Here is a 23022-nt window from a genome sequence, read left to right on the forward strand (position 1 = left end):
GGAAGGAAACCTCGGCCAAAATCTGGGGGCATGAGAAAGCCTCCTCGGCCCCAGCTCCGGTCCTGGCGTAATTCACACTGAAACAGCCCCCGGAGAGCAGGTTGCACAATTTACCCCCATTTTAGCCCCAGCATGACAGCAGTGGTCTTCCACCTGGGTCAGGGTCAGGGCAAGGATGGCCATGGCAGAAGAACATGGGTTGGGAAAAAAATGGGTTTCAGGTGTAGTCCCAAACCTACCCCTCTGGACATGGAGCCAGAGTCCCTGGATCCTCTCCAGGGGATGAAGGGTTTATTTCTGGCAATCTGAGTAACATGGTATTGAAGTTTCTCCTGGACTTTCCTGGACATGAAGGGCAGAGGCAGCCATTCCTCCAGTGGAAACCAGACAGGGCTTAACCAGCCTGAATCAGGGCTTCCCTTCGGCAGCTCCTCTGATGCTGGAGAAGTTACAACTTGATTTAAAGCCCACGGGAAAAAAAGAAAGGGGGAATCTTTGCTTCTGATTTCCATGGGGTTTGGATGAGATGGTTAATTCCTAGCCTGGCCACACCTCGCAACCCTCTGTGGTTGATAACCTGGGTGAGCTATTGAAACACACAAAGACAAGCCCCCACAAGAGGCACGAAGCCTTATCACCAGTGCAGTATGATCAAGCAGATCCTAAAAGAAACGATGGACCAAATCCAGCTGAGGAAAGGGCTGGAAGGAGCTCAAGAGCTGTGCAGAACTTGGACAGAAGTCAGGTTAAGACTTGATCAAGTCTCAAGGTGCCATGAGTCCAACCACCTCCTGGGAGCGCCAGCTGAAGGGGCTGGTTTTGGACCTGTCTGGGTGGGTGCCGTGGGGGGGACCTGGCTGGCGACGGGAAGAAACCCCCTCTCCAAGGGATGACTTTACAGAAACACCAAATGCTTCAGAAACCACTTTTTTAGTTAAAAAAAAAAAAAAAAAAAAAAAAAGGCATTTAAAGCATTCTCCTTTTGCAAGAGGAAGTAAAGATGACTTCTGATTTGGGGGCTGGCCATGTTAGAGGCTGCTCAACGCATGCTGTCCCTCCCTGACAGCCACCTCTCCACTGACCCCGCTTGGCGCTGCAAGTTACTCCAAGACCAGCCATGTCCATGCCGCCCTGCTCCCACCCACAGCACCTCATGAAGGCAGTAAAGTAGCAACTGGGGAGCTGTGACCCCCCCGGGTACACCACCCCACTCCTCCCTGCTCGATCTGGCAGCAGGCTGGGGGACAGCAGCAGCCTGACTTGCCACCCGAGCCCAGGCCACCTGCAGCCCTGGCCTCCCCTACAGCTCATGGGACCTTCCTGGTGGTCCTGGGGATGCTCTGGAGTATGGGATGAACCCAGCATGGGGCTGGTGCTCCTCTGCTGGAGCAGCAAGGTTGACCCAGGAGAGCACCCCCCCTGCAGCCCTGCCACAGCATGATCACACAGTGTAAAGCTCCAACTCCACACATTGCTCCATCTCACCTTAACTTAACAAAGACAGCCAGACTGCTGGCCTGTGCCAGGTCCAAAGCAACATGGCCTTCAACATGGACAGGGGAATACAGTGGTTGAAGCTCTCCAAGGGAAACAGTGATGCAGTAGTGTAGGAAATGTGGTTAACATGGCCAAGCCGAGCCATCCTCCCTGGCACTCTGGGCTCAAGATGAAGTAAAAACTGGGGAGGTGACCCATTTGCCCACCAGGTCCTCCTCCTGCTAGTGGGTGACAACACTGCTGGGGACCCTGTGGCAGAGGAGGACTGACACATGCGGGTCAGGACCTGCAATGGGGCTGGCAACGCTGAAGGGCCAGGGAGGGCTGTGAGCACCATGTCCACATGTTCATGGCAGCAAGAGGTGGGCAAGGCCCCCAGGGTCGGTCCAGGTGGGTCCCATGTGCCAGACACCAGCTCAGCTTTCTTTCCAGAAAGGCCATCCCAAAAGGATGAAAAGCTCCTTCCTTTTCAGTATTTTCCCAAGCAGAAAAAGGTTTCTGGTCATGGCAGAGCAGAGCAAGGTGTGCACAGGAACGTGAGAAACAACAGGGGAAAACATCACTGCTCTGAGATGCAGATCCAAACCCCCCTGGTATTTAGCTCATTGTTCCAAAAAACATAATTTAAAAATCGTACTGTGTAGTACTTGCGGCTGAGCCTATTTGTTCCTTTAAAAATGACTCTCCAGGGAGAGAGAAGGAAGGCATGTCGCTCTCAGCTGTGCTTCCCCGCTGACCCAAATACCCCGGGCTGGAGGGATCAAGGGCCAGGAGGTGACCTCAGATCCGCCGCTGGAGGAAGTGTCTTCCCTCACTTCCCGCGGCTTCTCCCGCTCGCGCTGCACAGCCGGGACAAGGCAGCCACTGGAGGGGATGGGGACATGCCGCAGAGTCACCTTCCCCAGGCACTTGGCATTTCTCAGAGGAGAGATGGGGCAGCCATAGGTAATGCGCCTCCATATCCCCATCTGCACCGCTCCTCCAAGAAATAAGTAATTTCTCGACTCATGTTTTCTGGGGACAGGGAAGCTCTGCTGGCATGACAAACCTCATCACATGTCTTCACAGCCCTTTCCCAGCCCTACCTGGCTCCGTTTTCAGGTGGCCTGGGAGCCCAAGCTGCCCGGTGACCCTGCCCACACAGACACTATGGGGACCAGACGGCTGTATCCCTCCTCTGCAGAGCTAATGCATGCTGCCCGCAGCACATCTGCAGTGAAAAGAAGCTGTTTTATCTTGTGCCCTTAAAAAGTAATTTGCGTCATCCTCTTGCTTGCTCAAAGCCTGAAACGCTCCCAGCGGCTTGGCCCCATGTGCTCAACACCCCCCATGGAGTGAGCCCATCCCAGGGAGGTTTGGTCATGGCTTAAATAAAGGCAGACACAAAGTCACATCTGAGGAGGCCACTGTGATGCACGGCAGGAAGGGAAACTAAGCTAAAGAGCAGCAAACCGAAGTTGAGGAGCAGCTGGGCTCCTCTGGATGGGAGGTGGTGGTGGGGTGGTGCGGTGGCAGCCACCATGCATCATGTGCAGCTAAAAGCCAGATAAACTCATTAATTGTATAGCAAGCCCTGCTTGGTACCATATCCTAAAGCTTCAGAACAAAGTCCTCCTTTATCAGGTTTGGCTGACTTCTCCCCCCTCCCTTCTTTTGAAAACAATTCCATAACAGCCTGAAAATTGGAATAAATGGAATTATTCAGAGGAATTATTCTGACTAAAGACCCTTTCGGTGTCCCGTTTGTGGTAGTATTAGTACAGACTAAGGGAAAATGTGAATGTTGTAGGAGAAGCGGCAGCTACAGTCATCGCAGCATGGTTCCATGACCATGGATAAGGCAACAGCTTCTCAGAGAACAGATCCAGCAAGCATCCATCCAGTCTTTGCCAAAGGAGACTTTTAAAAAATCAATTTTTAACTGGTTCAGGAGAACAGGGCACCAGAGCAGAGCAGACTAGGAAGATACTTTGCTTTAAAAAACCCAGCACATCTCTCCTGACTGAGTCTCTCTGCCTTCCCTTGCTCTCAAGGATGCAGGGGACTTTTAAGAGACGATGCCCAGGCCACCTCCCATAACCACTATGTGACAGATATCAGCTTATGTGACAGAGAAGTCCCAATATTAGCTGCCCTGTGGCCACGTTAAGTAGAGATGGAGACAAATCTGTGGTTTTGCTTGGCAAGCAGCAGGCGTGGAGTGTTTGCCTGAGGTTCATGTGCTGAACGTCTTGGAGAAACTCAGCTCCAGACACATTTTGCATTCCAAAACCATAGAATTTGACCCCAGTTAGAGCAGAATGGCGTTTGAGCTCGTGTCTGAGCTGCATCACGTCCTCCCCGTCCACAGCCCAGCTTCCCGCTCAGCCTCAGAGGCTCCAGAGCTGGTCCAGAAATGCAAATTCTTGTGAAATCCATCCAAAAGCAACAAGGCAGCATGTGCTCTGCAGCTGAAACCCACCATGTGCCCAGGCTGCATTTTTCTCCCCAGCACTCCCCTCAGCAGGACAGGAAGGTTCTTCTCTGCGTCGCCTCCTGGTTTATGATTTTTGAGAGATGATTCACCTACCACACACTAATTACCCAACAATAGGAGCTCTGGTCACAACAACTTCATCTCAATATGGTCTCCCATCCACCACGTCCCATCCAGACGTCTTTACATGACCTACACCCTCAAGGAGGGTGGGCATCTTATTACCCCAATCTCTCCTCATGTTGGGTGACTCCAAGTGATGTTGGATTGGACCAAGTTTGCCCATGGCCCATCTCCCTGGGTGAGAGCCCAGAGTTGCATGCCTGGAGGGCCGATCTTGGGGTTCAACTGCTGTTGGGCAAAACCAATGCCCTCACACAGAACTGTCAGAGACTCTTTAGTATTGGGGGAAAAAAGAACATGTCCTGGGGGCGAGCATCCCCTCCTTCAGCTGCACTGTCAAACACCTCACCAGCCCCTGGCTGTGTTTTAATCCAGCAATTTTATGAAAAACAAAAAAGTTCCATTTTAATTGGTGAAAATTCCCTCCTCCCACCCGCAGAGCGCCAATCTGTAATTAGCCTTTCATGTAAAGCGATGTTTATTCCTGACGGAGTTTATCTTGGCACAAACACACGCTCTGAAATGTGCACACATTTGAAGACGCAAACCCTGCATTTAATTCTCTATCTGCTTGTTAATCCTCATTGTTCCCAAGCCCCTTTTCAAAACACACCCACAGGGAGAAGAAAGTATTTTTTATATATATATAAAAAACCCCCTTCCAGCATCAGGAACACCAGCAGTGACTGCAGCACTGCAGGCACCGGCCCAGGGTCTGGCTGCCCCCCAGCTCCTGATGCTCACCCAGACACATGGTGCCAAACCCAGGAGGTCTTCTTCCTGATTTTTTTCCATCTTTCCTTTTTTTTTAATATAATTTTTCTCCCCAGCTGTGATGTCCCTCAAATGTGCCCCCTGCAATGCAGCACACTCGCCCGAAGGACAGGAGCCCCCATGTTTATTTGGCAGCTCTACAGCGGGAGGGTGGGGAAAACACAGTGGGGAAACCACCAATAGCCCCCAGCCCCATTTTCACAGAATCACACGGAATCACAGAATCATTCAGGTTGGAAAAGACCCTTGGGATCATCGAGTCCAACCATCAGCCCTACTCTACAAAGTTCTCCCCTACACCATATCCCCCAACATCTCATCTAAACGACCCTTCAGAGAACCTATCCTCAGTGAGGCAAGCAGATGGGAGCCAGACCCCAAGTTTCATGATTCCTGGGCTTAATTTGAAGCGATTTGGGATTTACATACTCCTGGCATGCAGCAGCCACATCTCCTAGTGTAGCAGCTTGGGGCTGGACTGGCAGCCCCCAGGGACCTCCCAGCTGGGACTGGGTGACTGAAGAGGACAAGGTCCTTCCCGCCCCATCCAGCCCCAAGCACAGACGGCAGCACGGGGCCCATGGGGGTGAGCAGTGAGAGCGGGGGGCTCCTGAGAGGCTGCCAGCGGCTGCTCCAGGTTGTCCCATTCTGGGTGACCACATTGCTTCCAACAGGGCAATAAACACAGTATCTACCTTACAAAATTAGACGGAGACCAAAGGGTCAGGGTCTGGGTCAGGGTCAGGGTTAGGGTTGGGTTTGAGTCAGGGTCAGGGGGCCCAGCTCTCCCCAGCCCAATGCACCCTGGCAGGCTGGGGTTTCCTCCAGGCCCCATGTGCTGGTTCCTCACCCTGTGTTTGCGGGGAAACAGTTCCCATTGCTGAAGTCAGGCAGGTCCTGAAGCCGACGGCAATGATTAACGCTGGCAGGACGATGTGGGACAGCCATGGCCCCAGACGCTGGCTCCTGCATGTCCGAAATTTTAAGCCTTTGGAAAAGCCGTGACCTGACCAAACTTCACTGGGCTCTGACTATGATTAACCTCCTCCAGTCCCTTGTACAGGCATGTGAAGCGCTCGCTTGGGAACAGCTCAGCACTCATACCCTGCCATGGTCATCCTCCCATCCCCAACAGGGTGGTGGTGACACCCCTTCTCTTCCCCCAGCCCAAAAACGTGTCATCTCCTCTGAATCCTCACTGTGGCCACTTCTTGTAATTGGAAGACTCATACTGGTAACCAGTTCTTGCAGCACACAGATAACTGGGAGGACAGTGCAGCTGTGAGGTGGGGATGGTGGAGCTTCAGGAATTCGCCCCACTGCTCTATCTCCCTTTGAAGACCACCAGCACCAAGAGACCACCCTGCAAGACGTGTTCATCCACGCTGGGCAAAAACATCACGTTTGCAAATGGGGCAGGGAGGATGCAAGGGGGTGGGTGCCTGTGAGGATGGGAGAAGCCTGAGGGGCAGCCTGACAGCTTGTCCCAGCCTGGCACCAGCCAGGCCAGCAGCGCTGGAGTATCTGCCTGGCCAGCACCGGCCACTGTTTCCCAGTCTGGGACTCAGATGAGCTCTGACATTTTTGGGGGAACACCTGAAACCCGAAAAGGGCAGGAGGGTGACTTTGGGGGCATCTCACCCGCTGCCCCATGCATACCTGTGCCCCAGCACCTTGCCAGCTGTCCCACGCACATGGCTGTTATGGCATTTTCCCAGCTCAGAGCAGCTTGGCTGGCTCTGTGATACACTGCTGGGATGCAGAGGTCATGGCTCCTGGCCAGTGTGTGTCAGAGCAGATGGCAAAGCAGCACTGCAGGTTGCAGGCCAGGCCAAGGGGGCAATGAAAACTGGGCTCTTTACTCCAAGGTCAGTGGTTCATCTCCCAGCCAGGCACAGCATCTGCATGCACCCCGCGGGTGCCTATGCCCAGCTCAAACCCGCCATCGTAGCTGGCATCGCATCTCCAGCTACACAGCCTGAGGCACAGCTGCAGGAGCCCAAAAATCCCTAACATTACTCTGGGGTGAAAGCACCTGGGGCTTCCCAACCCCTTGATGCCTCAGGGAGAAGACGGGACAGCTCCCGGCCCCTGACAGGAGGCAGGTTGTGTACCCCTCCTGAAACGCAGCTGGTGGCCCAAGACTGCTCCATCCCTTGTGAAATCACCGGGCACTTTCTGTCTCCTCTCCCCACCTCCAACAAACCTCGCCTGGGCTGTGTTTGGGAACCCTCCGCCTTCTGCGGGGAGACTGGGGTGAGAAAGGATGCTTTTTTCCAAGCTGAACGAGACAGAAAAGTTTCCTTCTTTGCCAAATTTCTCCCAAGCCATCTTCTGTTTCCCATTAACAGCAAGAAGAAACCCTCCGGCCCGGGTCCGCACTCCTCCCACTGCAACTCCCATGGGCACTTGTCAACATCCCAGTAAAAAAAGGAGAATTAAACCCACCCAACCTGGCTGGTCATGACGCAGGGACCCGCAGAGTGAGGACTGGCGGCGGGTGGAAAACAACCCTCCTGCTCTGCTCTTACATCTCCCCCACGGAAACTTTTCAACTCCAGTTGCTGGCAGGAGTCGGGCTGATCCCAGCTGAATTCCTTCCACTTACCAGCAAATAAATAGCAGTTAAATGGAGGGAAAGAGAAAAACACCCTTTTTTCAAAGGGAAAACAAAGAGGCTGGGGAGTATAAATGGAGGCGAAATGTTGGACTGGCCTAAGACTCATGAAGGTCTTTTTCCCCTCCTTGTCAGGTACTTGACAGCCTTCCCTTTCAGTTAATTAAGGGATACTCAGAAAGAAAAACACTTCCAGCCCTTTGCCAGCCCTGACCATTAAGGGGAGAGTCACAGCACACTTGAGACCAAACCCAGGAGCCCTGGCCACAGCTCCTCCACCTGGCCCAGACACTTAAACCACCATTTTTCAGACAAATAGGTGCCTTTGCAGGACAGCCACCGTCTCCATCCAGCCCTGGCAGGCTTCTGCCTAGCCTTTTCTTCTGGCGATGGGTATCTCTGGCCTTCCCCTAGACAAGGGCTGCTCTTCTTGTACTCCAAGTATTTCTCCCAACCAACACCTTTCTTGCTGCAAGATTTCAAAGCATCACTTCACAACCTGACCCTTACCAGACAGAGAGAACAGCTTATTACCTTTTTTGCAACTTTTTAGGGAGCTGAAGGCAGTGATGCACCTTCCCTCCTCTAGCAGGGACAACCCCAGCCCAGGTTTCAGCAGTGCACATCATTCCCCCTACTCTTCTCCACATGTCCCAGCTGGCCCAACCCTTTTCAGGTGTGTGGTGCTCAGCAGAGACACCTTCCCACATCCCTCCTGGGGACTGTGCCTGGCTCTTGTCACACTGCACCCCAACAGTCTGTAAAGGCATCTCCCCAAAACCCTTGCCCTGTGGGAGTCCTGCAGGGAGGGACAGCTCCTGCCACCCCTGATGGCTGCATCACCCCCAGCCCTGTGTTGGGGTGTCCTCACCACAGCCCGCAGCCACCTTGCTGTCTTTTGAACCCCAAAGGCTGTTTGATGCTTGGGAGAGTGCCAGGGAGCAACAGCTGTGCCCCGGCTGGGTGTGTGTGCTGCGAGGAGTAGGGCAGAGACCTGCTGGCAGCCTTCCTCTGGTGGGATGGGGACAGGGATGGTGTGGGAAGAGCCAAATCTCCCAAACACCCATCAGCCAAGGCTGGGGCATCCCAAGGATGAGACAGGTTGGAAGAAAGCATCCCCTGCTTTTCTCCCAAATGCAGCCAGATGCAGCATCAGCACTGCTGACTCTGCCCCACCACAGTGCCACACAGCAGCATTCTCCCCCCAACCACCCCCCAGCCCATAACCACCCCACAGAGCCCCCCAAGCTTCGGGAGAAAAAATGCTGCAGCAACCTCAGCCTGAGCCTCCCTGGGGCAAGCACCCCAAGCACCAATGCCTCCCCACAGCATCCAAGCAGAGCCGCCCACCCAAATATTATCAAAATATTTCAGTTATGTTTCTTATTTGCTTACACCCAACAAGGCCCCAATTTCCCCGAAGACAAAGTCCGCCCAATACCAGACTATATACAGGGCTAGAAATATGAAAGGGAAAATCTAGGCTGCAGCAGCGGCTGCTGTGGGCGCTTGCCAAAGGGAGGCCCCTCTCCAGGTTGCTCGAGTCAGCTTTTAAGTTGTTTTGCCCCTGAGCTTCATTCACAAAGGAGATAACATCTCCTTGCAATGGCCTCTTCCATCTGGGCTCTCCCACCACACTGGCAGCTCCCCAGGCTGGTCCTGGTGCTCAGCACCAGCCCAAACCCTCCCATGGCACAAGGAATGGTACAAGGTGATGACTGACCACAGGTGGGAGATCTGCTGGGGAGTGTCCTCCATTGAGCGAGTATCTTTAAAAATCAAAATAAATGAAGAAAAGCTGTTTGTAAGCAGGTTGAGCAGAGCCTTGAGTGGGCATACAGCCAGGGCAGCATCCTGGGCTGCCCCAGCTGTGTCCATGGGGCAAAACGGCTCCATGGTAGAAGATCTGGGCTCTTCTCCTGATGGCCATTGGGAAATTATTTCCTCCTCTGGTGCCGGTGAGTTTTCCCTGGGTCTCCAGCACAGAGACACTGACATCTTTGGATAGTGCTTCTGAAGCCTATTGATGGGGGAGAAAAATCCCCAAACAACACGAGACTTGTGTATCATCATTAAACCAAACACCTGGAGGCCAAAAGAGGGATAAAATATCCATGTGATTTTAATCTCTTGGAGTTTCCTTACATTAAAGCACACATTTGAGAACAACTGGATATCTCAGAAAAATAGACCATGCTGTAATTAAGCAAATCCGATAGCTAAAGGAAACTGAAGAACAGCAATATTTTACTTAACTTTTTTTCCCTAACAAGAAACAGGTTATACCCCTTTGCCAATGGGCTGTTACTTTTGGCTGACCTGCTCTCATTTGAAAATTTTTCAGACACTGGGTGGCTTCGACAGCCACCCCGCCATGCAGGGAAGGGCCAGCCCTGCCCTTTGGTGCTCCGGGCAGGTGGAGAAAAGCCACAGCTGAGGCATTGGGGTTTCCTGCGTGGGATGGTACCCAGCCTCGTGTTTCCCATTAGTATCTCAGGAACCCAGCCCTGAACCTCCAGCTCCTGCCAATGCGAATGGGGATTCGTAATACATATACGCACACACATACATATATGTGCATATATATATGCCTGTGTGCATCTATGTATACACACACATATACATATATATTAAAAAAGCAACCCCCTGGAAGGCTTTAGCCCACATGATGGCTGCAGGCAGAGCCACGCAGTGGCTTCCCCGGAGCTGCACAATGTTTAACGAGACTTGGGGGGAACTGGGGACAGCCCAAACCATTTAAAGTGCCTCGGCAGCAAAGTGCTTCGAAGCCCAGTGAAACATTAATGCACTTCCCCAGAGAAATGCCTTCACTTTTTGCTGCATCAAGGGCTTTGAAATTGGAATAAATAACAGGGCAGGTTAATGAAGGTTTCTATCAGTTACTGGGTAAGTTTTGGTCCTCCTGCTATTCAGGTTTAAAAGCCATACATCCTACTTCTGTGGCCAGGGAGCCTCCTCTTCCCCCCCATGGAAATACTGCATTCTGGGGTAGGGAATCAAAATTACCTGTTTCCACAGATTCCAGGTGGGGGATCACTGTAGGTAACACACACCACAGTCCCCAGGCTTGTTTTCAAGAGCCTGAGCTCTGATTTCTCCCATGAAGCCCAGCCATGCCCAGGGGCAAAGGGAAGAGCTGGGGCCAAATGGCTTCAGTGGCGTAGAGCTGAAGCCCCTCAGGATTTTGGGGTAAGGAGGGATGTAAGGGGCCACGGGCAGCCCTGGGATGCAAAGCCCCAAGCGTGGGGTGAATCTAACCCTGCCACTCAGCCCAACACCCAACTGTGGAGATCTGCTGGAGGACACAAGCCCACCAGCTGCTCCGTGACAGTGCTGGGGACGGTCTGTTTACTGAAGCAGCATCAGATTGTTCAGGAAGGGCTCAGCCTCTGCAACAATCCTGACACGGGGCTCTCCCTTCCCAAGCCCTTCCTGGCTGCTGTGAGTTGGTGCACACGTGTGGCCGTGGCATTACGGATGGGCAGAGCGGGGCAGGGGTGCCAAATGCCACCATGGGACCAAGTGGCTGTGCTGTGTGCCAGTAATGAAGGGAAGACTGGTGAGACCAGGGTAAATCTGCACCATGGGGTCTGCAGGCATGAGGCCAAGCAGTGGCAGTCCACAGCTCACTGCTGCCCACGTATCCCTTCCCAGGGTCCCTGCACCCAGAAGGAAGAGCTCCCAAATCCCAACTGCTAAAGCCAAAGTAGCAAAATGTCAAGCCCTTTCTGCTGGCCAAGGATCAGCTCTGAACTGGGGCTGCCTTGGGACTGGAGTGGTAAATGCAGCTGAGCCATGCTCCCAGGCCACAGCTGAGCAGCAACTGCAGGCAACCTGAAGCTGAAATTTTCCCCTGCCAAAAATCTGTGCTGTGGCACTGACAAGGACAAATGCACTAAGACAGCAGAAAGCATGGGATGCAGATGCCTGTTTGCATCCACCACTTGGTTTAACCTGGCCACAAAGTGTTTCGAGGAGCCGGGAGACACACAGAGATGTAAAGGAATGGGGTGATGGAAAAGCTGAACAATCCCCCAAGATAGGGCCCGGGGGACTCCTGCGCTGCTGCCAGTCCTGCTGGGCATCAAGACCGTGGCTGTGGGCCTGTTGGGGATCACGTGGCATTTGCAGAGCCAGGGAGAGGCTCTCTTCTGTCTCGATTGCTAATGAGACTAACACCAGCTGCTTCTCGCTGAACCAGTCTGACCATCAGGCTGAGCCAAAACTGATTCATTCATAAGAAAATGGAAAAGGAGATCGACTCGTCACCAGCCCTGACTAATGGGGAAACCAGCCAACAACCTGCTGCTTTGCACACCAGCCCTGGCATCCCTGCTTTTTCAGCTCTTCATCATCTTCCCAAATTCAAATGCTCAGACGAAGCCCAAGCTTTGCCCAGCATAGCCGGGTGATAAAAGAAAGGGCTATCTACTGCAAAAAGTGTCAGCATGTGGCCAGGGGGCCAACATTACCTGGCAATACCTGATATTTTGCAATAGCTAATTCCTGCTTTGGAAGAAGAGGAAACATTAAACCCCCCAAAGATGTTGCTTTTCATGCTGCTCTGTCTGGCATCATCTTCCCAACAGCTTTTTGTTGTTTTGGGGATTTTTTCTCTTCCTTCCCTCTTCATCCCACAATAAAAATCTAAGCAACCACCTTAATTGAGCAGAAAAACTCTCAGTCACCCTGCTGTGAAAACTTTCTGCTTTTTCCTGTGGCATGTTTTGTTTTATGAAGCCAGTGGGGCACAAACTGTGGTGGGGGGAGGCTGCAGATGGGGTGGCTGGGCAACCCGGGGTCAGGGGGTTGTTGTCCCAGGGGAGGGAAACAAGTTCCAAAATCCAGATTGGAGCTAATCTTATCTCTGGGTGTAGTTTAGGATAGGCCAGCAGGGGTTAACAGCCAGTCATAGAGGTCAAATCAGGACCTGAAGCACCTCCACTCCCAGGCTGTTTGGTTCACGCTTTGGTTGATGAACTGAAGCAGGGCAGAGTTTAACAGCTTAAAAAAAAAAATCTGCCACGATTTGTTAGCTTTGGGCAACATACTTGATTTTATATCAATCTCCCTTAATAAAGGCCCTCTCCCAAAACACAGATCCCAAGGGCCAGGCTCTCCCAGCTAAAAGCCTGTGACACCCTCCCTTGTCTCCAGATATCCTGAGTTTTTACCACCCTACCCTGCAGACATCAGGACAAACACGGCAAAAACGTCAGTTCTTGGTAAGAAACACACCCTGCACCAATATGGGTCTTGAAAATCCCCATTTTCAAGGCAGAAAATCCCCAGTCAGGCCAGTCTGGGCAGGGAAATGCCCCAAATCCCGATGCCAGGAGCACTCAGTCACCTTGACGGCTGCAGGGTTCCATGGGGACAGTGTAAAACTGAGACCTCATGGGTCAGAGACAAGCAGAGCTCCAGTTATCGGGGCAAATGCCCCGCTCACCTCTACCACACCAGGCCCAGCAGGCTGGGTAAGAGTTGCCAAATACAAAATTTTCCTTTGCCCATCTCGGCAGAGGGGCACCAGTCAAGCCTTTCAAGAGCAGAAAACCTCGTGCAAGGGCTTTAGGATGCACATCCAGCTCTCCCTCCTGAGGGCATTTGGTTACACAGCATTAGCCCAATGCCCACGTGCAGCAGCGAGCATGTACCCTGCAACCTGTCAAGCAGGACAGGAAAAACCGGCACAGGATGGAAACCGCATTCCCAAGGTGCAAGGGAAAAGGCATCCAGAAAGTGGTTGACAACATCTCTGTTGGTCCTCACCCTTTCCCCTCCCAGGCTGGTTTCTCACTGACTGAAGGCTTCCCTGGCACTGGGGCAATTGTCACAGCTTTTATTTGATGCTGAATTTCCCTGTGGGCAGGGGACACGGTGGGGTGCAGGCAGGAGGAGCCCCATGAAGACTTCACACTTCCAGCAGCGCCGAGGCCCTGCTGAGTTTATTTTGAAAAAAGAAAAAAAACCCACAACACTGCTGATATTCACCCCTTGGCAACATCCTAGCTCAATAACACTCTGCTATTATTATACTCTGCAATTAAGCGATAAAGCTATAATTGCTTTATCTGATGGAGCTGGGCATGGCAGCGAGGCAGGAGCTGGCCTCTGGCCTCTGCACCCCCGTCGCACTGGCAGGCAGGGGCAGGTTGGGTTTACGGGGTGGACGGCATCATGCTGGCCATTTTAAGGCCACCCTGTCCAAAAGCACCCTCCTGCTTGGCACACAGACAGACAGAACCCCACAGCAGCATTGGGCTTCCTCGCCCCCAATCTGGGTCAGCAGCATCACACCCGTGCCTGCCCGCACCCTGCTTCCATCCCTGCAGGCTTCAGGTGGTACCCAGGGAAGGCACTGGTGGCCTCCTCCAGGTTCCGACCAGGAGATGGTCAGCTCTGGCCAGGTTGGAAGCACATGGAAAAACAGGGGCAGCTTTTAATCCACTCTTTCTGGAAGGCAGAAGCAGATGGTCAAGGGACCAAAGTGCAAAACCACGTCATTGGCTGCTCCCCAGCCACACAGCCGGGAGAGCCTGACAGTGGCTGGGGCACTTTGAGAGCAGCCTGAAGTACAGGATTCGGCACGCTCAGCCGTACCAGCCGGATCGGGGCACTCGTTTTAGATGAGGTGATTCCAGTTCCCCAGCCCGGCGTCTCAGCGTGCCGAGCAAAGCCGCACCCAGCAGCTCTCAGGCCACAATAAGTCCAGCTTGGTATTTTTATCCACACGTTCGCTGCCTCTGAAAGAGCTCTGATGGTCTCTGTCATCCTTTCAACAAGATCAGCCCTGATTTAATTTGTTTTATTAAGTTTGGTGTCCCCTGAATCCCGATTCTTGCCACTGTTTCGAATCTTTCAGTATTTGACCTCAGCACCACTCCTAACCCCGCGAGCTTTTGGCAGAGTGGTACTCACCAGCCTTAGGAAAGAAAAATAAAGCTCTCCAAAATCTCCACCGCATGACCGTGTCACAAATACACCCCAATCCGCCCAGCCAGCGAAGCCTCCCACTCCCTCCCTGCACTCCCACCCAAGCCCAGAGGCCACGGTGAGGGGTGCTGGGGCCCTGCCGTGCCCATGCCCCCCTCCCAGGGCTCGCGGGCTCGCACTGGGGCGCAGCCACAAGAAAGGCCGATGCAAATCGCATCGTTAGCATTCTTTCCGTTTTAATAACCCAAGGTGTTACCAGCAACAGTGTTACTGATTTTTATCTCCGCAGAGCCTTTTAAGAGCTCCAATTTGTTTTTCTTGGAGATCTCATTTTGTTTTATTAAAGCTGACACCGAAGAGGGAAAGGAGACATTCTGGGCCCAGAACAAAAATATCCCGTTTAAATACCCCGTATTATTTTCTTGGAAACGCTTCTCCTTTGACTTTAATTAAGCTCTCCCTGGGTTCGCGAGCTTGGCGTGCTTGGCTTTCAGGCGAGTTTAATTCCAGACAAGCTCCCCCCACCCCCACTGCTCCCCGCTTCCATTGCTTACACAAACCTTAAGAAAGAAACAGGTTTTTGCTAAAATGCATGGATTAATAGCTGGCCCATCATCAAGAACATCTTGATGTTGCCTCTCCACCACCGGCTGGCCACAGAGCAAGCACATGTCCCTGGCTGCCCTACTCGCTTCACTGACAGACCCAAAAGGTAGCTTTTCTCTCTTATTTTTTTATTCTTTTCTGCTGTTGCAATGCTGGGTATGGAACGGGGGGATCCATCTCTAGCGCCTGATGGTGCCCCAGAGCTGCCCTGGCTATCAGAAGAGGCAAGCTTGCCCACAAGCCCAGCTCCAGTGGCCACAGTGCCGCTGCTGAGCCTTGTGCAATCATACCGGGTGCTGCTATAATATCAATAATTACCCCCCATGGTAGAAGTACTTTAGGATGATTGCAAAGTTAAACACTCCAAAAGTTGGGAAATCCCAGGAGGGAGCTTGTCTGGGCATCATCTGGTGCATACCCATTATGTAATTACCGTCAATCTTTAATCACAGATGACTTTTTTTCCATCGGACCCAATTCAGACAGTGCACAGGAGGTACAACCCTCACTTAACTGCCATTAGATTTGATTTCCACCTTGGCGGGCTCCAGCTCTATTAAGCGAGCTCCCGCTGCTTCGCACCGGGTTTGTACAAACCCTCCGGCCGAAACGCCTGACTCCTTGGCAAGCACCAACACACCCGCTCGCGCAACATCCCCCCCGAGAGGGAAGGATTTCATCTCCCTTTTACGCACAGGATCTGCGGGCGGACAGATTAAGGCCAAGAGCTTGAAACAAAAGCTTTGTTTTGGTGCCTGATGCGAGATGGCCAAGAAAGGGGCTTTTGGGGATGCCGCTGGGCGGGGGGCGGGGGGGCTGCGTGCCCCAGGAGTCCCTGTCCCAGCTGGTCCCCGGGGATGGGGTGGGTGCTCAGATTAGGTTCCTTTGCTGCAGGCACTGCGGGACGGTTATTTCTCCTCCCCAAGGAGGGCCCCAGTGTTTGCCCGGGGCGAACCCCAACAAGTCAGTCCATGCAGTGAGCGCCCGCGCTGCTCCGGCAGCACTGGGGCAGCTGCCGGCCCTGCTCTCTGCTCTGCATCACTGAAAGCAAGCTAAAAACCATCACTGAGCTGCTAAATCCAAACCCAGAATCAAAAAAACCCCAAAGGTGGGGAGAAACAGGGTCTGGTGACCTCACCTCCTTCACCATAGCGTTTTACAGACCAGGTGCTCTCAAAGCCACGCTGCCAGCAGCACTGACCCCAAAATACCGTCTCCATCTTGCACTGAGATGCCTGCACCAGGACACAGTGCTGGGAGCTTATATTACAGCAATGCGGTGCAATGCTCTTCTGTCCGTGCCCTGCGGGATGCAGGTACAGGATATCTCCAGGCTGGAGCTCCCCTGGGGCGCACAAAGCAAAGGTGCAAAGGGGTGATGGGGACAAGCTGCCAGCACGCCACCACCATCCTCTCGCCAGTCCCACGCAAGCCCAGGAGGTTGCCCAGAGGACCCTGAGCTGCTCCTTGCACAGAGGGCAGCGGGCGGCACAACACGGCACGGCACGGCACGGCTGCCAGGCATGCCCAAGACGAGTCCCAGCGAAGCAACCCGCCACAGGCACAGGGCTGTGTGACCTGGCAGCCGTTCCCGAGGGTTTTCCCCTCACGCTTCACCCCACTCCAGCTCTCGAGGGATGTGCTGGAGGCAGGGGACAGCTCTTGCATCAGGTAATTTTTTAGGGATCTACAAATAAAAGGGCAAGGGAGTAAAAAAAGCCTGGAGATGTGCTAATGGAAGCCAGGGCTGTGCCACCCTGCATGGCTGCACCCCTGCCCCGTGGGGTGTGCTTGACGGAGGATGAAGCAGCGGCAGGACTTTTGCTGCCTGCGGTCGGTGCCACGGGCAGGCAGTGGTGCAGGCAGGGCGCTGCGGGCAGCCCCGCGTCCTGCCTGCCCCGGCAGCTGGCAGGACCTGTTGTACAAGGTGCCTGGGAGAGATTGGAATGGCTCGCGCCTGTGAGCATGTTGCAGCAATTCCCAGCACACGTCATGTGGGTTTTGCAACCGCCCCAACTGTCTCGGGGTGGATGAACGGAAAAGAGCCTGGAGTGAACCGAGCTCCCCAACACTCGTGGCGGGCACGGGCAACACCCCGGCGCGAGAGCCCAGAAGGGCCCTTGGGCAATGCCCAGCCTGGCACACGCCCCGTCACCAGGCCTTTTTCCACAGGGATGAATGTTAAAAGGCAGCATCTCTCTCCCTTGCAATAGGGAATAATCAATCCTTCGAGGAAGAGGAAGGAAAAAGCCAACAAATCCCTGCTGCAATGCGTGCAGCAGTGTTTTTGCATACATGTTATATCCGCTTATGGGGGGTACCCAGTCATCCTGCTCCTCATTGCCAGAGCAGGTATGCTGATGCCATGGACACACAGGCTCATGATTGTGGAAAGCCGGGGAAAAGTGATTCCCCAGGGAAACTGCTGGCTGCAAGAGGTGGGTGCACAGCCACTATCCCAGTCAGGAAATGCTGGCATCCTCCTCCATGCTCTGGCCAGCTAGTAGGAAACCCCTGAGGGGTCATCATCCCAAAAGAAGTGAGCGGGAGAGACTCAGGTATTTGGTGATGTGCCAGAAAATTCCGTGCAGCACCCAGACGCCTGCCAAAAGTGGGCAAAACCCCAATTTCTGACCTGGGGTGAAGCCTCAGCTGTTTCCAGCAAGGGGAGACTGCTTTGGGAGCCCATGTGGGGAGCAGTGGGTGAGAGCGAGCACACATGGCACTGACCCAAATGCCGCTGAGGTCCCCATCAGCCCACGCATCGCTTCGCCCAGCCGCACTGTCACTCCACTGCTGGCACACATGCCACACTGCTTTGGCGGAGGTCCTAAGAAGTCACCGGGATAAAAAAGGAAAAGGTTACCCAGGCCCTATATTGAGATGGTGCTGACTGATCCAAATCCCCCGAGGTGCAGCAGCTACCAGTGCCACCATCCCACTGGGATTAGCTCCCCGTTAGCATGGCAGGAGCAAGGCATGCTTACTGCCACCCATGCCCCCAGTGGGAATTTCTTCCTGCACACCACAGGATACAAAACCAGCCTTGGGATGGTGGAAACCCAAGGTATTCTCTCTGCAATGGATTCTGCCACAAGGAATTTGGCAGTCCTGGCTCCATGTCCACCCAGCCTGGCGGTCTCCATCATGCCACCAGATTTTTGGGAAAATAGCTTCTCTCACCACTTGCCTGGTACACGGTGGAATGAGGTGCCTGATGGTGCCACCCCACAAGCGGGATGAGCCCCGTGAACAGATGTGTCCGTAACACACAGGATAGGGAGGGAGGGAGGCAGAGGAGCTGCCCCGGGGACAGGAGACGTGATGCTGGTGACAACGCCCACATAAGCTATGCGCAGCCGGCCCAACGGGCACTGCCAGCGAGGTCAGCAGTGCCTTCCGGCTACAGGGTTTCACCCAACCTGATGGGTTAGGTCTATTTTAAAGTGCTGGATGTCAACCAGCCCAGCTGATGGTCGGCTTCCAGCTGCTGAGGGTTTTTAAGGGGATTAAAGGGCCACTTGTCAAACTCCTGGATTTCCCCCAAAAAGGGGAAATGAAGCTGCTTCTTTGCTGCTGACCAGCCCTGTGGTGTTGCATCGTATTGTGCCCCATCTCACCGCGCACCTCCACACCCATCCCGGCCCTGCACCCTGCAGCATCCACCCCCTTCACTTTCCAATCCCTCCTCCTCCCAGCCCAGTCTCAGTGATGGAGCTGAAACCCATTGACTTCAAAGTTTAAACTACAATCAAAGCCCCACAAGGTGGGGTCGGTTTGTTTGTTTTATTGTAATTGAAAGGACCAAAAAAACACCACCCCAAACCAATTGCACAACCCCCTATGCTGCTTGTTCATATACTGCAGTGAGGCCATAGGAGCTGTCACCACTCAAGGACGACAGCCACTGGAAAATACAACCAAGACTGGAGCATCTCCTTGGCTGGCTGGTGGAGGACACTTAAAAATAAATTAAAAAACACTAAAATGGCACATGTGCTGGCTGAAAGAGCCCCTGCAGTCTTAAAAAACAAGAACCTCCCTTAGAAACAGTGCTCCAGCCTCCTAATAACCTTAATCGCTCCCAACATCCCCAAGAACCAGGTTTAATGGCATGACTGTGCTTTGTTTGCTTTTCAGGCTGCTTTATCTCACACGGCACCTTGCACTCAGCTCAAGCGACGAAAATCCAGTTCCTCCAAAATTTGCCTGTTCCCCTGCGGTCACAAGCTCCAGCTCCCAAAATGGTGGGAGCTGAGCTGGGGAACAGCCTGGCGCTGGTACACCAGCATCCTGCCATGGGAAACCCCCAGTAAAGCTGGGAAAGCTCCACAGTGCCCTTTGCACTCCCCAGCTAGCAGGGTTGGGTGATAAAAGGCTTTTTTATGGCTCTTTTTGCCAGATTTACATCCCCATTCGAGCTATGCAAATATTGTTCATGACAGCACATCACTCCATGAGATTAGGAAATGCACAGGAGGGTTGGAAACCCAGATGGATGTGGGGAAGCACCCAGGAATGCCGAGGTCCACAGTGCCCTCGGCCAACGCATCTGTGAAATGGGGCCAGTGCAGCTCCCTGAAAATTAATAAACACGCCAAATCCTGCAGATTTGGATAAGAAAGTGGCAACCACAGTATCACCTTCAGGAAACAGGAGCCTCCCAAGCGTCAGCACTGGGTGATGACATCCATCACAGATCTCGGATCCATCACCAGGTGGTAATTTATATTTAAGAGGGTCAGTAATAGTGTCCTCACCCTTCCCAAAGCTCAAACTTTCTTTGCAGCAGGCTAAATATAGTGCAGTTTCGTGGCAACCGCCCCTATTCAGTCTCCCAGGCCATGGAGTATTGCTGAAAATTAGTTGGGACCATTTCCAAGAATTACCTCTTGCAATTTACACTCTCCTTGGGATTTCCCTTCTCAGCTCCTAGTGCTCCAGCCACGCTCACTTGCCCTGGGACTCTGCTTCAGCTCAGACAGGATTCCATGGCTTCTCCTCCCCATCTTTCACTATGACTATTAGCACTGAAATGCTTTATTTTCTCAAAGAAATAAATTCACTTTCTTACCAAACCTCCATTATGATACTGGAATAAAAAATAGCTTTTTCCAGCTAAGCTCACTGGTCTGAAGGATGTGAAATCAGTGCTCATGAAGAAATTCCCCACTAAAACAGATGGGAATTCAGGTATAAAGATATCAGCTATGCCTTGGCCTCATGGGCACAAGGAGATGCAATAAGCCAAGGGCTATGGTCCATGCACCAGCCCGGTTTCCGCCGGCACAGGGCACTCCAGCAGCTTATGCTCCCCAGCTGGGGCTGGACCAAAGTGGGGAGGCTGCTCCCCAAGTTCCTGCACACAGACTGGAGGATGCTGCTGGACACAGGGACAAACTTGGAGGAGCTGCAGGCAAACCAGACCAACTCCTCAGGCTACCTCTCCGAGTGCTTGCAGCTCCCATTTCCAGAAACCAAAACATTAAATATTAAGCAAAGAGAGTTAATCTATACCTGGGATATTGACACAAAGTGGAGGAGGGGAGAAGAAAGAGATATATAAACATTTTTCAAAAAAATCAATGTGCCTCTCCAGGATGCCTCGCTGGCACTTGCCAGACGTTCAAGTACAGCACCAAGCATGCATTTGGGGGAACCAGATACACCAAGAAGTGCTGCTCTCCCAACTCTCCCTGGGTAGTCAGAGCACTCCGCTGGGACCCTTGGGTAGCTTGGGTGCACCTTGGTTGAGGGCAGAGCCCTGGCCAGGGACAGGCTCACCTTGTGCTTCCCTCTCCCAAGGTTGGGAGAGCATCCAAGCAGCTGCAGAGCAGACATCGATTTAAGAGGGTCAATGCTCAGTTAATGATTACCAGAACTGTTCTGCCACTCAAATCGGCTTTTGGAGGTGGGGAAGATGAGCACACCACGATGGCTCATCTGTCCCTCAGCTCAGCATCAGCCCACACCTGGCAGGGCCAGCACCAGAGCGGCTGTGCCCCATGGATCCCTCGGCACCGGAACGAGCCTTGTACAACCGGAGGGAAACGCCACCATTCATCTCCCAGCAAATGCTTTCAAGCATCACTCAACACCTCTCCAGCAGAGGAGACCAATATTTTTTTTCCTGGTGGAGTGCTCAGATGTATATTTTTATTTTATTCCAGTTTCAGCATTCTCCCCCAGCCCTCCACTCCCCCCAAAAGAAAACAAACCCCAAAGCACAGAGTGTGCCTTGCAAAAGTCCCAGCTCTGTTGAAGGGGCACGCGGTGGTCCCAGCAGCCGGCCCGCCTCAGCCTGGTGCTGCTTGTTGACATACGCGACGCAGTATATTTCTTTAAACAAAGGAGCCTATGCATTCAATGCATTGTTGCGAGCGGGTTTGTTTTCAAAGCCTGACCCCAAATCTGAACTCCGCGGATCCTGCGTTTCTCAAGATCAAAAGCGAGAAAACGTGACCAATGCAAACAAGAAATAAACCTTGATAATTATAGCCGTGTGCTGGGGCGGCTATTGTTTAGTGCAGACTAGTACCTGCTTTAGCATAAACATAACCCTATTTTTAAAGGGATGCTTGACTGGCTTACAATATTACTCCCCATTTTGCCTCAAAAATCCCTCTTTGATACAAACCCACCTTCCCAAGAACAGAGAGGAGATTTAAGAGCAGAGCCAAAAGGCTAAGCGATGCACCCATGGCCATGCCAAATGCTGGTGCTGGAGCGGGTCCTTGACGCCCTGACTTGCTCCCGATTGGCGGGGGACGAGGGTAACCCCAGGGTCCAGCTGTTGCTTGCAGCCAGCAGGAGCAGACAGACATTGAAGGACAAACAGACAGCACCGGTCTTTTCAGGAAGGCCATATCACTTAGCACTTGGAAAGGAGCTACAATATTCTCCCGATTATGTTTGCACGCAAACGAGCGCCGCAGGGAAATTATGCAACCCTGAGCGGGGAGGGGTGGGAGCGAGGGAGGAAGGGCTGGAGGGGGGCCCCACACTGCACCCCGCTGCCCTCGGCCCCAGGCAGCGCAGCTGCAGCCCCTGAGGTACCGTGCTCCCCGTGGCAGGTGGGCTCCATCACCGCCACCGGCATCCACCGAGCCCCTGCACTACAACCTCCGAGCGCAGAGGCAGCGCTCAGCCGGCGTGTCGCACAGCACAGGGGTTATTAACAGCCTCTTCATTAAGCACCCAGACCAAAATGCATATATTCGTCACCCAGGCAATTTAATTACCGAGCCCGGGTTCACCTTGCACACCCACACGCCTTTCTTTTTCAAGGCCTCTGTGCGGTCATAGCCATAAATAAATAGATCGCAGGAGCAAGAGGCAGATGCTGACTCCTACAACCTCTGTCTTAGGCACGGAGCCTTTAAACCACCAGAACTTGCAGTATTTAATTTCTTTTGTTACCGCTTCTACCTTTAGAGCTCTGCCTTAGGCTTTCTAGATATGATCGCGGGGAACAGGAAAGAGAAAGCTGTGCGATGAGCTTCCTGAGGATCACATGCACACTCATACAGCCCATCAATCACCCTAATTACAACCGGCCACACGTCCGCAGCTCTCTGCACTACTCCGTTACTGCCCATAATTACACGATCGCATCGTTTCTCCGGTAACAGTATCGTGGAGTTAATTTGTGATCTGTAGATGCAGTGCATCTCATAATGCATTTCATCCGGGCGCGCTCATCGCCGTGATCACCAGTCAAGCGTGAGCTGAGCGGAGGGAAGGCAGGCAACACTGGTCCCCAAAATAAGACTTTCAGGTCCTCATGCGCCCCCCAGCACTACCTCTTTCCGCAGCATGCTCCCACTTTGGATTCTGACTGCTGCCCACATCCCATCCAGAATCAGGACACCACCACAAGCAGGTTCCCTCAACGGCAAGTGCTTGTCTCTACCCACCAGATAAAAGCAAGGTGGGGCATAGGTGTCCATTGCAGGGATGGGTATGATCTTCT

General features: G+C 53.1%; 1 protein-coding gene across 1 annotated transcript in view; it reads right to left on the reverse strand.

Moving 5' to 3' along the window:
• The window catches only part of SLC16A2 (solute carrier family 16 member 2), a 35742-nt gene that overhangs the window by 11519 nt on the left and 1201 nt on the right, over positions 1 to 23022 (reverse strand). The window lies entirely within an intron of this gene.

The sequence above is a fragment of the Strix aluco genome, chromosome 10 (assembly GCF_031877795.1).
Source record: "Strix aluco isolate bStrAlu1 chromosome 10, bStrAlu1.hap1, whole genome shotgun sequence".
NCBI classification, from domain to species: Eukaryota; Metazoa; Chordata; class Aves; order Strigiformes; family Strigidae; genus Strix; species Strix aluco.